This window comes from Cupressus sempervirens, chromosome 7 (assembly GCF_028749045.1).
Source record: "Cupressus sempervirens isolate cs-2001-9-10 chromosome 7, ASM2874904v1, whole genome shotgun sequence".
In the NCBI taxonomy this organism is placed as follows: Eukaryota; Viridiplantae; Streptophyta; class Pinopsida; order Cupressales; family Cupressaceae; genus Cupressus; species Cupressus sempervirens.
The window spans coordinates 647,296,285-647,310,482 of record NC_143124.1 but is presented as its reverse complement, the minus strand read 5'-3'; positions in this window follow the sequence as shown (position 1 = coordinate 647,310,482).

The window sequence follows — 14,198 nt, the reverse complement described above, 5'->3', positions numbered from 1 at the left end:
TGGTTAACAAAGGAAAGTTAGTTATTATCAAATTCACTTGGTTTCCAAAAGATTTTACAGAGTTTGTAGTGTTAACCGAGCCTCTATTCGTTAACACAAGAAATCAGTTCAAGAACAGTGTTTACTGAGTAGGGTCGGCTAATGAAGGATTTTGTTGTTTTGGGAAATAAAATTTAATTTTTTTATGTAATGATTATAGCCGACTGATGTAATGATTATTGGTAATTGTAAGTTGTAATTGGGCCGACTTGACAATTTGTAAGGTATAAATAAAAGGTCAAGTTGAGAATTCTAAAGTGTAATGAGCAAGCATGCAAGTGTATTGATTAAAGAAGAAAGTGTGAACAAAATTTGAAGGATGATTAGATATCCTTGAGGAGCAGCAAAGTTGTATTCGATCAGAGAGGATTTAGTGAAGTAGAATAGAGATCTATATCAGCAATTTAGTTGCATATCATTTCAGGTCATTTCATTGTTACTTTCTCACCATTGTAGTAGTGATTCCTAAATCTCTTAACAGATTTGGTTTAGCAGCCATTTGTAAATCCTCTAACAAGGTGATAGTTCTATTGAATTGTTCTAAAGACCTCTAGCAAGGCCACTCCTAATAGGGTGATTAAATCCTTTAACAAGTTCACACCTAACAGTGTGTTTTGTAACCTTTAACTAGGTTGGCTCTTAACAGGGCTCACTTCAAAAGAGTGAAAAATAGTAGCTAGTTACTTGCTGATTTTTCCCATATTGGGTTTCCACATTAAAATCTAGTGTCTCATGTGTTCATGTTATTTCTTTTATGGTTGCATGTTGATCACTTTGAATGCTTAAAGATATGTAATAAGTTAACATACACTACATCTATCAAGTTACAATATTTTTCTGTATGTTTACTGAGTGACAACAATAACTAGTTTATCAGACATCTAAGGGATCTAAGGATTTTTTTTTACGGTAATTGATTCGCCCCACCCTCTTAGTGACTCGATCTCCATTTCCAACAAGAAGAAGTTTAGTGTAATGATGAATAAGAGAAGGAAGTGGTAAGAAGTAGAGACTATCAATAGTAGAAAGGAATTGTTGAAATCATAGGAAAAGGTATAGATTTGATCAGAGGATTGTATGATGGTTTATTGTGTTAAGGAATTGTAATGGGTTTGATGTAGAAAGTTAGTGCAAACTACATATCATTATTAGTTTTTACTCTCTGTAAATTGTTATAGTAAAATCCCTAATCAAGTGACCTTAACAGGTTTATTATAAATCCTTTAACAGGGTGACATTCTTAGAGTAGAGTGCCTAAATACTCTAACTAGTTTACTCTTAGTAGGGTAAAGACTTTAAAAGGTCGAAGGGAAATCCCTTAATAGGATAGCACCTAACAATGTTTTTGCAACCCTTAACTAGGCAAGATCCAAAAAGAGCATATTCCAAAAGAGAAAATTTATTTGTTATTTGTCATCACTGATCTCATGTTGTGGTTTTCACCCTAGTCAAGTTTCCACAAGATAAATACTAGTATTTTATTTGTCTGATTGTTTAACTATATTGAATGGATAATTAATGTTTCAGTAATCAATGATGATGTTATAGGTGAGTTAGAGTTACTATTAGTAAACTGTAAAATAAATTTGATCTTATGGTTTATTTCTTAAGTCAGTGATTACTAATCCACCCCCTCATCTCCCACCTCTCAGTAACCTTCCTATATCTACAATTGGTATCAGATCTTAGGTTCTTTGATTTGGAGGCTTAATCACTTAGGGTAACGATCTCAAAATGTATAGGAAGGATGCACCACAATTTAACAAGTATGAGGATGACTTTGGTATGTGGGGAAGAAGGATAAAATTATACCTATCGTAAATTTTAGATAATGCATTAGATAATCTAATGATGATCATCACTCTAGCACTCTCTCTAAGGCATAGAAGAAAGAAAACTTGATTTATAACTTTGTGATGATAGATCTTGAAAGCACACCACATATTCTATTGGTAAAAGTTGAAGGGTTGAAAGGAAAATATGACTCAATGAGAATGTGATTGAAGAAAGTGAAGTTGTAAGTAAAGTTCTTATAACTCTTCCAAATAGGTATGGTATTAAAGTTTCTACTATATAAGATCTAAGGACAATCGATAAGAGTAAGATTACAATTGACTCACTTATTGGTAGACTCATTACATTTGGACTAGAGTAATTTTGATAATAGTCAACCTCTTAATGAAGTTACATTCCAAGCTACAACTAATGTAATGTTCATGTAGTAAAGGAAGAATAGTTATGTGTGACTCTAATGAGTATGAAAGTTTAGAAGTAGAAGAAAAGGATTAGAAGAACTTGAAGCTTTGATTACCAAGAGATTTTTGAATACACACACACACACATAGGAAAGAGTCCTATTGTAAGTTGGAACTACAGATAGATTTGTCACTTTGCACACAATTATCCAAACAAACCAAAAAAGAAACATGGTGGGGAAAACAAAGATAAGTATAAGAAGTATAAGGATTTTTCTCCAAAGAACAAGAAGTTGTTCTTGAATACAATTGATTAATTGTGTATTACCTTTGATGTTACACAAAATGTCATATCATTATCAGTTAGTGCATGCCAAGCTTACTTGGGTAGTGAAAACAATTTTTTGTGTCTACTAAGCATTTCAAAGTTTGTCTAGTTTAGAAGGCAGTGTCTACCAAATTCACTTAGGAATCTACGGAAAGTTTGCAAAAGATGAGTGTTAACTAAGCTCACTTAGTTAATGAAGAAAATTTTGGATGGAACTAGTGCTAACTAGGCTCACTCAGTTACCAAAGGATCTGTGAAAGTATGTAGTGCTAACCAAGATTACTTGGTTAACACTACAAAATCATTTATGAGTTACTACCGAATAGGGTTGGCTAACAAAGGAATTTCTTGTCTTGACATATTGAGTTCAATTGATTTGATTGTTGGTTCTAGCTGAATGAGAAGATGAATCTTAATTATTCCAAGTTGTATTTGAGCCAACTTGAACATATGAAAGATAAAAATAAAAGGTCAAATTGAGATTTAGAAGTGTGTGTGTGTGGAAGATTTGATGATGTTAAGAAGTGAATCAGAAGGATAAGAAGAATATCCCTATGGAGCAGAAAAGATATATTCAATCAAGAAGGATCAAGTATAAGCCAAATTTGAGATTTGTAATTAGAAAATTCGGTCACATCCAAATCAGGTCATGTCATTGTTACTCTCTAACCATTGTAGCAGTGATCTAAATCTCTTAATAGAGTTGGCTTAACAACTATTTGTAAATCCTCTAACAAGGTGGCAGTTCTATTGAATTGTCTAAAGACCTCTAACAAGGCCACTCCTAAAAGGGTGATTCAATACTCTAACAAGGTTACACCTAACAGTGTGTTTTGTAACCTTTAACAGGGTTGTCTCCTAAAAGGGCTTACTTTAGAAGAGTGAAAATAGTAACTAGTTGCAATTGGTGGTTTTCCCAAATTGGGTTTCCACATTAAATCTTGGTGTCTAATGTGTTCATTTTGTTTCTTTTATGTGTTTGCAACTAAGTTAATGGTAATTATAGATAACATCTTAAGATTTGCATGCTAAGTAATTATCGAGCAATAGTGTTTACCAAGTTACAACATTTCTTTATTTGCTAAGCATCAACAGAATCAAGTTTTGATATAATTATTTTGTACTGACATCTAAGGGATCTAGGTTTTATTTTTTTAGTAATTGATTCAACCCTCCCCTCTCAGTTACTCCTCTTATATTTCCAACAGTTGTGTTAGATTATTAAGAATGAGAAGAATGAATGCAATTCAGAAGATGATGAAAATGATGAGGAAATAATTTTTTGTTGTTGTCATAGATCCCTCTATTGATAATACTAATACCAGTGAAGAAAAAGAATTGATCTCAAGTGTGAACTATAATAAAGATTAGATCATCGACAATGCTTATACACCCATATGGATGGAGACAAGGAGAGATTCATAACCATGGAGCACTATGATGGAGATTTAGTCAAATTTGGAAATGGTTCTCCCTATACAATTAGAGGAAAATGTATTATTCTTTAAGAAACTATATTACTTGTGAAGTTGTGTCTTGGAAAGATTGATTAAAGCATAACTTGTTAAGTGTATCCTAGTTAAATAGCAGAGGATTTGGATTTGAGTTTAGTAATGGTAAATGCAAAATATGTGAAAAGAATGGTAAACTAATTGCTACTAGTGAATAGACCAAAGGTAACTTTTATAAGATAACCACTACTACTCGCCATTGCTTAATTTCTAAGTTAGAAGAGATATGGTTACAACATATGAGATTATGTCATGTGAACTTTGATAATTTGGTAAAAGTCAATAAAAATATTGTTTTTAGAGGAATACTAATATTGAACAAACCAAATAATGTAGTATGTTAAAAATGTCAATTTGGAAAAATAATTAGTTCATGATTCAAAATAAAAGAATATTCCATAGAACATATTTTAGACCTGGTGCATACAAACTTATGTGGACCCTTTGGACCCGAGAGCTATTATGAAGATAAATACTTTATATTGTCTATTTTGACTAAGTAAAAGTAGGTTTTATAGGACCCAAAACCTATACAAAAGTAGAGTTCTGGAAACAAGCAAGAGAAAAGAACTACAGAGAAAAGAAACCAAGACTAAGCATGAAATAGACCTCAAACAACAAAAAAGAGGTCACAGAGAATAGTGCTAGAAAAATTAGCAAAAGTCCAGCAAAGGAAAAGCAACCAACCAGCTAAGGAGTGTTGATCAGATTCATCGCCTGGTCCACCAGAGAATGTATGGTTTCAATAGTAGCTTTGACCTCATCTTTCCTACTGGTTTCCCCAATCTTCTTCAAATGGGCCTGGGTATGCATACTTGGTCCTTAAGAATCAGCCCCCAATGGAGAATCTTGGTCTTTACTTGCCTCATTCTTCTTCAGGAAGGTAGAAAATTTTTCCACCATATGCTTAAGTTGTTTGTCCATGTTGCCTAGTCTGGATTTAAGTTTTGACACTTTCCCTTGGACACTATTAACATCCTTGTCCATAACCCTCTGTTTAGCTTCCAACATAGGAATCTTATGCATCAAATTTTTAACTTCTTTAGTATTTCCTATGACCTCTGAGAGCTTGTCAATATGCTATCCTAGAGTTCTTTCCCCTCTCACCATTTTGGAAAATTGTTCCATTTCCTTGTTTAGCAAAAACATTTTATGCTTTAAGATGCCTACGTCCTTCTAAATAGAGCTCAGGTTGCCAAACATACCTTTAGAAAACCCTAACCCACTATCACCCCCTTTAGATTTAGATCCTTGCTCATCAATATTAGCACTAGAATCATCTTTAACTTTCTTAGCATTTTTATTGACTTGATATTGTACAGGGTTCCTTTTCCTCTCCAAGCGATGAGCCAAAGGCTCATCATCAAAATGCATGGACTCTCTCTCATCAAGACAACCCTTACCTTTACCTTTATTTCCTCCCTTGTTTTTCATGTGTTTGCGAATAATTTCTTGAACAAAATCACTTTCCCTCTCCCAGTCAGAATCCTCCTTCTTAGTATTCTTCTTCTTTTTCTTATTGTTGCCATTAGAACTAATTTTAGGGCTAGCCAGACCTCCTTTAGCCTCATCTTGTGTATCAGATTCATAGCCTTTCTCTTGAATACTCCCTTTCATATCTTGATCTTCCACTTTAAAATTCCTTGGTTTCTGGATTTTTTTAGACTTGAGCATATTCATGATCAAAACCATAAGCCCTTCATGGCATGCATGTTCCCCAGTTGGGTCGCACTGAATGGGTTGAGTAGAAATTGAAAGAGATTGCAACAAGTAGGAAGGAAAATTCACCATAATATTATGTCAAAAATGGTTTGCAAACACAAAATGATAACCATACAATTTGGTATATCGACCATCCAAAGTTAAATATTCCATAATGACAAAGAAAATAAACTACCACGGATGAGACATAGAAGCCATGATAAAGTAAGAAGTACCTATCTTAACCAAATGGTTTCTTTCCTATTCAGTCTCAACAAAATCATCAATTGCCTTGTCAAATATTTTCCTTTCACTGTAGAAATTCATCCTATCCAAATCCAACCCAGTAGCCTCCACAATGGTCTCAACCACAACCTCCATCCTTTGGTTCCTGACCAAAATCAAGCCATTCTTCCAAGATTTTACAAATTGGTGCATGATAGTAGGATTATTTCCTTTAAGTCTCTCCATGTAGCTGGTAAAATTACCACGCCTGAGGATATCCCAAACCTCTAGTTTATTCTTCCATTCCACACAACTAGGCAGTTCAACCCATTTCTTGTTTCCCCCTATAATCTCTACAACAAACACCCTAAATTTCTTTGACTGAGAAACCACAAACTCTCTGCAAGATCAGGCTCTGATTTCCTCACACTGAAGAACCCCAATTACCCTACAATCACTACAAACTAAACATTGATAGAAAGAAGTAACCCATAATCCATGTGAGCTGCCCGCATTTCCAAAAACAATAGCCCACTTCACCACAAAGAGGTAAAAATTATAATTCCCTGACAGTGTCATTATTAAAAGATGTTTTTTGGGATTTCCATTTGTCATTCTTGACAAAATCACAACCATCAGCAGTAAAGTGGCATATGAATCCCATATAATTTTTTGGTCATTATAACATGCCACATTGGAAGCCCAATCGGCTAAGCCATTTGCTTCCCTATAATTATGGGAAATAATGCAATTTTGAAAAGAATTAATAATATCCCCAACCTTAAATATAATGTTACTAATGTTCCATGATGGTGGATGTATCTTCTTTAAGCAATTTATAATGTTGAGGAAATCAACTTCAATCCAAATATTTACCAGATTCAGGTCTTTGGAAAACATAAGACCATAAAGAGCAGCTGAGGCTTTCGCAACATGATTAGTTTAACACCCCAAAGGTATAGCCATATCACCAACAAAATTACCATTAGAATTCCTAATCACCACTCCACAACCAGCAAGGCTCGAATTCCCTTTCGAGGCCCCATCAAAGTTCAACTTAAACCAATTAGTCGGAGGACAATCCCATCTAGCACTTTGCCTTGGGTTAAGATCCTTTGCATCCAGAATTAGGCTCCTTATATTCCAATTATTCATCACTCCCACATCCCAATCATTACAAGGTTGCTATCACTTACTGCAAATTTTGATATTTTCATGCAGAAGTACCTTGATTTTATGGAAAACTTGAATAGAGTTTGATTCCACTCCTTTGAAGATCCTATCATTACATTCTTTCCAAACCCCCTAGAAAAGATAAGGAAGTATAAAATCCCACAATTTAATAATCAAAGGGTTCTTCGAAGGAGCTTTCGAAGACAAAAAGAACAACTGGATAGTAGCATGAGGGACCTAGTCCATATTCATTAAGTCTCAAATTTTATCCCAAACCTCAGTAGTAAAAGGGCAATGGAGCATTAAATGATCCATTGATTCCTCATCGTTCTTACAAAGAAAACACCAATTAACAATGAAGAATCCTCTCTTCTTGAGATTATCAAGGATTATTTTTTTTTTTTGCAAAAGGAACCAAAAAAAGATATTAATTTTAGGAGTCATACTTTTTGCCCAAGCCATTGCCCACCAGGGAACCTCATAATCTTCAAAAGAATTAGCAAAAGCTGAAAAATTAGAGTACGCACCACTAGGATCCTTTTTCCAAATTAGAACATCATCTTCATGGTTCAGACAATAAGCATTCAAGAAATTAGCAAGCTCAACAATATCCAAATGCACACTAAGAAGATTCACCCATGAGTCATTCTTTCAATAATCACTAACCAGAGTACCAAACTAAGTCTTGCACCGCTCCATAAAGCCATTCCATCTTGGACCCTCATAGAGGGGTAATCTAAAATCCAAATTTCTTCCCAAAAAAATATCTTCAACCCATTTCTAGCCTTCCATTTGACTCCTTTCCTTAAAATGTGTTTAAATTTTTGAGCATTCTTCCAAATCTGAGATCCCCGTTGATCAAAATTAGAAAGAAGGAGATGCTGAAAATCCAAGTTATTTCAATTATATTTATAATGCCAAATGTTCCTCCATTCCCCCTCTTCCTTATGCCATATTCAAAGAATTTTAGCCAATAAAAGTTCATTCATAAAAGAAATCCTCCGAAGCCCAAGCCCTCCCTTCCCCTTGGGAATGCAAACATTCTCTCAGGAAATAAGAGGAAGTCTCTTTTTAGTCTCCATACCTATCCACAAGAAATTTTTCTATATTTTCTCAATAGCAAGTGAAAACTTTCTTAGGATTTTAAAGACACTCAAAGCATAGAGCATCACACTTTGTAGGATAGATTTCAAAAAAATGACCTTCCTAGCCAAACTAAGGAGGGATCCCTTCCATCCAGCAAGTTTCAAGTGAATCTTGTCGATCAGAGAGTTCCAAAAAATATCAGGGGGGGATAAGCCCAAAGGTAGCCCCAAATAAGTTCCAGGAAAGGATCCACTTTCACACCCAATAATCCTTTTAATATTTAATTGTCTAGCCTCACTAACATTAATAAAATAAATAACACTTTTATTCCAGTTAATGAATTGGCCAAAAGCATCCCTATAGTCAGTCAAAGCCTTCTTAATATTCCTAGCATTTCTCACCAAGGCCTCCCCCATGACAGTAGAATCATCCACAAATTGTTGATGTGAGCACACTAGAGTAGAGAAGGTAGGGCTAAGACCAACAAAGTCTCCCTTAACAACCATATTATTAATAAATCTTCCCAAGAATTCAGCCAAGGTAATAAAAAGAATAGGAGAGATTGGGTCTCCTTGTCTAAGGCCCCTAGAAGCCTTAAAAAAGGAGGAAGAGAAACCATTAACCAAAACAAAAAAAGAAGCCAAAGAGATAAGCATAAAGATAATATCCTTGTATCTCTTATTAAAGACAAACACTTCCAAACACCTAAGGAGGAAGTTCCAATCAACTCTATCATACACTTTAGAGAGATCAAGCTTAAGTAGAAACCCTTCTTTCTTAGATGCCACAAGAGAATGGATTTTTTCATGAATCATGATTATGGAATCCAAGATCTGTCTGCCAAGAACAAAGCCATTTTGCTGACCAGAAATAATAGTTGGAAGAATGGAGAGAATTATGAGAGTCAGAACTTTGGAAATAATCTTATAAAAAGAATTGCATAATCTGATAGGCCTAAATTGATCCAAACTATCAGCACCCGACTTCTTAGGAATAAGGGCAATGAAGGTCCCATTTAATTCTCTAAGGATGTTTCTTGAAATAAAAAATTCCTTAACACCATTACAAACATCAAGACCAATAATATGCCAATATTTATGAAAGAACAAGAGGAGAAAACCATCAAGACCAGGGGCCTCATTACCCTCAAAAGAAAAAATAGCCTTAGAAATCTCATCCGAAGAGGGATGGAAGTCAAGACTCAGTTTTGAGCTTCAGAAATACAGGAAGGAATATTGTCTAAGAACATTTTCTGCTTTTCCATATTCAAGTTTGGGTCACACTACAACAAGCTACCAAAGAACACCCTAGCCTCCCTTTTAATGACATCTTCATTATCAATCATACCATCAACCGTCATGAGTTTGGATATTCTATTAGCTATCCTATGCTTCAAGGTAGTCATATGAAAGAACTTGGTGTTTCTGTCACCTTATTTAAGAAAAACTTTTTGGGAATGTTGTCTATCTCCAAAAGGTGTCCTCCTTAGAAATGAGATCATGAAGTTCAACTAGTTTATTGCTCTCTTCTTCCCTAGAGACCATCTCATAACCATCATCTTGAATCTTATTTTTAATGTCTTTAAGCTCCTCCAATATCTTGGTTTTGTTCTAAAAAATATTACCAAAAGTAGTTTTATTCCACATTTTAATGTGTTTCTTGACATTTTTTAGTTTGGCTACCACTCTAAACATAGATGTACCCTCAACATCAATATTCCACCACTCCTGAATGAGGATCTCCAAATTAGGATGAAGGGTCCACATTTTTTCAAATCTAAAAGGGTAATTCTTTTTAAAACTAAAAGGGTCAGCAAAAAAGAAAATTGGAAAGTGATCAGAGCCCACCTAAACCTAAGCATTAAGAGAGCATTTAAACTTCAAAATCTATTTATTGCTGATAAGGGCCCAGTCCAATCTAACCTGAATAAGATCCTTACCAACTCTTCTCTTCATCCATGTATACTCAAACTTGTGTAAATCAAGATCATGAAGCATATGGGAGTCAATAAAGTGCATAAGATCTAATCTATTGTCCAAAATGGACTAATTACCTACCCTTTTTTAAGAATCCTTTAAGGTGGTATTAAAATCCACTATCACCAACCAGTTATCCTTAGTAAAAAGCTTTCTTTGATTAGAAATTTCTTCCCACAAAGCTTTCCTCACCCATTTAGTATTAGGGGTGTAAACATTAGTGAGAACCCAACTAAAATTATCCTTAGAATTAACAAAATGCACATTCATCATATTTCTATTTTGATAAATGAGTTCCCCTCGAATCCATTTGTTACTCCAAAACACCACCAAGCCACCTGAAGCACCATCATAGTCACTTCCAAAAATCTTTCCTCACTTAAAAATAGAGAGGCATTCCACCTTATCTTTGAGCATCTTAGTTTTTTGGATAACAAAAATATTAGGTCTATTATCCCTAATCATATTTTTTTTAATATCATGTTTGAGAGGATTATTTAAGCCTCAAGTATTCCATATGATCTTCATAGTTTAACAAAATGTTTTTAATTGAGGATAGTTCTCTGACAAGCATTAGCTATACTCTTAATAGCCTCAACTATTCTTTTATGCTAATTAGAAGGTCTACTAGTAGAAGATGGTGAAGACCCAACATCACCATTCTTGATGGCAACACTACCATTCTTAGATAGACCAATATTACCCTTAGAAGGCTTGGGATCAACTTTGGCTCCCTTCTTTTTTATATTCACTGTGGTAAAGTTCTCTCCATCTTTAATCCTTCTACCTCCAGATTTCTTCCCTCCTACTGTCCCACAAGTCCCAGAACTATCCTTTTCCATAACTACTTTCTCAACATGGGAAATAGTGTGAATATCCTCAACCACTCCACTAACAAAGGAATTATCCTTCACAATAAGGGTCGGGGGTAAAGCCTCCTTGTGGGAACCATCAGAAACCTTACTCCTATCCTTTGTAAAAGGAGTCTCCAAATCTAGAACCTCCAGAGGATCTAGGGAAGGGGTAGCCAAATCGGCCACCGTTGTCAAAGGTAAGGTAGAACTAAGATCCTTTGAGGGAATTGATAAAACAATATCCTCCCCATCTTGATTTCTCAAGTCAGATATCTCCCCATTCTCCTTTGAAATATCATGAAATACTGGGGTATCTTGGTAGGAAACAACATCCACACTAGCCACATCCACTACAACCTCTAGATAGCTAGAAATTTTCTTATGAGCTTGGTTCTTAGTAGGAGAAGTCACCTCAGCAGTTGCCACAACAACTTCTAAAGATTGAACATTCTTTCCCCCTACTAAAGCACTTCTTCTATCCAAATGAACAAGGTCCTTTGAAGGAATAGGCTCCACAACTTCCTTATGACCTTCCTTCAGAATTTCCAAATGAGCTTGGTTCTTAGTAGGAGAAAGAACCTCAACTATCACCACAGTAGACTCTTTAGATAGATCTTTCTTTCCCCCCACTGAAGAACAACTACTATCCAAATGGGAAATGTCCCTAGGAGGAATAGGCCCCTTGACTCCCACCACTGTCTCTTTAGGTTGGGTTTTTATGACTCAGATTTTCTTGCTCTTCTTAGCATTCTTATTAGCTTTACCTTTAAATAAAGGACATTTCTTAGCCTAGTGACCCACTTTCTTGCAATGGAAGCAAGCAAAAGGAATAGATTCATATTCAATCCTCTGGTCCCAAACCCCAAGTTTAGATTTAAGAGTAATAGATTCCAAGAGGTCTATCCCATGGGATACTCCAACAAAAAACCTCGCAAAGTTCAATCTCCTCCTAGAAACCATCACTAGATCTAAAGAAAGAAGTTCCCTGAAGGTGTTGGCTAAGCCTTTGAAAACATCTTCCATCTAGAAATCAAGAGGGAGACCATAAAGTACAAGAGCTTAAATAACTAAATCATCCAAGGAGTAAAGATTGGGGGCCCATTTCTGTAGAAGCATGGTATGCTTCCCCATAACCCAAGTAATACTACACAAAATATCTCTTTTATCATCAACACAAGAGAAAAAAAAAAGAAAGACAGCCATAGCAAAAATATCCACTTGACCCTTCAAACACCATTTTCTCCACACAAAAGCCTACACATCTTCAATATTAGGTCAAGCACTAATGAAATACCCAACCAAGGTAGAATCCATACAAGAGATGTTTCTATCAATAATCTGATTAGGAATCTCAATAAAAAACTTACCTTTCTCCTTCTTTGAAATGTCTTTAACTGGTGAAAAAGAAGATTTTCCTATGGGTCAAACCCCAAACAAGCTAGACCATTTTTTATTCTATTTGCCCCCCCACCACCCCCCCCCCCCCCCCCCCCCCCCCCTACATCTGCTAGGAACCTACCATCATCTGCATCCCTAGATTTGATAGGGAGATTCCCAGACTGTTCTCTAGGTATAGGGGGATTCAAAATCCCATTCCCGCCCGAACTCTCACCATTCCTACTCCCACTCGCCATAATCTATTACTTTATATTGTTTTTTGATGACTACTCAAGAATGGTGTTAGTCTTTTTTCCAAAAGTCAAATTAGATTATTTTTATGTTTTCAACATGTACAAAGAAAGAGTTGAGAAAGAAACTAGAACTCTAAAATGTCTTAAATCTGACATAGGTAAAATATTTACTTTAAATAAATATTGTGAAGAACGCATAATTAAGAGGAAGTTAAGGACACCAAGAATGCCCCAATATAATGGTAGTACTAAAAGGAGAAATCAATCTATTGTAGAATGTGCCATGAAACTATTAATTCAAAAGGGAGTTTCACATAAATTATGGAGAGAATTTTTTAGTACTATAGTCTACACACTTAATAAAGCATGACTCAAGAAATGAATGAGCAAGAAACCTTATGAAATTTGGTATGGACAAACATGTAACATTAGTTACTTCATAATTTTAGGAAGAAAAATATATATCAATAAGGATGACATAAATAGAAAGTTTGATAGTATATGTGATGAAAGAATATTTTTGGATTATTCTACCAAGAGTAAGGCCTACATATGTTTGAACAAAAGGTTGAATAAGCCAATAGAAAGAAAAAATGTGGGGATTGATGAATGGAATGAAGACACCAATGAAAAAATGCCAGAATTGTACAATGAACTTATCTACTTTGAACATGAAAATATAGGAATAGAATAGCTAGAAAAATTGATGAAGGGTGCTCCTCTTAATACCATAAACTCATAACGAAAACAAAGAAACAACAACAAGTGCAAGAACAAAATATAGACTTCTTCTTTGTACTACAAATGTGATACTATAGAATTAACAAGTACAATATGCTAACCCACATGGGCACCTTCATTATAATAATCTATAAGAAAAGTTTCAAACTATCATCCATAGCTTCCACCAAGAGAACTTTCACCTACAGACTTTCTTACAAGAGATTACACCATGAGAGCTTCACTATAAGAAGTTATACTTGAAGAGTTTATACTTAAAGAGCTTGATTAAAAATCATCATAAGCCTTGCTTCAATAGGCACTTACTAGCTAAGATACTAAAAACACAACCAATGTGAGATAAAAGGTAAATAAAACTACCTTATAACAAATATTAAATTCCCACCCAAATACAAGTAAGCACCACCATGTGAGCCAGTTAGAAAATTACATTTCCTTTGTGGATCACAACAAATATTAAATGCATGATTTAAGGAACTTTCAAAAAACTTCTAAGATGCCACCTACACACCTCGATAAATGAAATGACAACCATTTACTCAATTTTCTATTTGTGCCACCTATGCACCTTGAAAATAGAAATCCCTCTTTCTCTTCTTTTTCCCTTTTTTATTTTATTATTATTTTTCCTCTAATTTTCATCACTTTCTCTCTTGGTGAAGCTCTTGGTGTGAAGACTCTTCTTGTGGAATCTCTTATTTGGGAGTTCTCTTATGTTGAAGCATTTATAAACTTCTT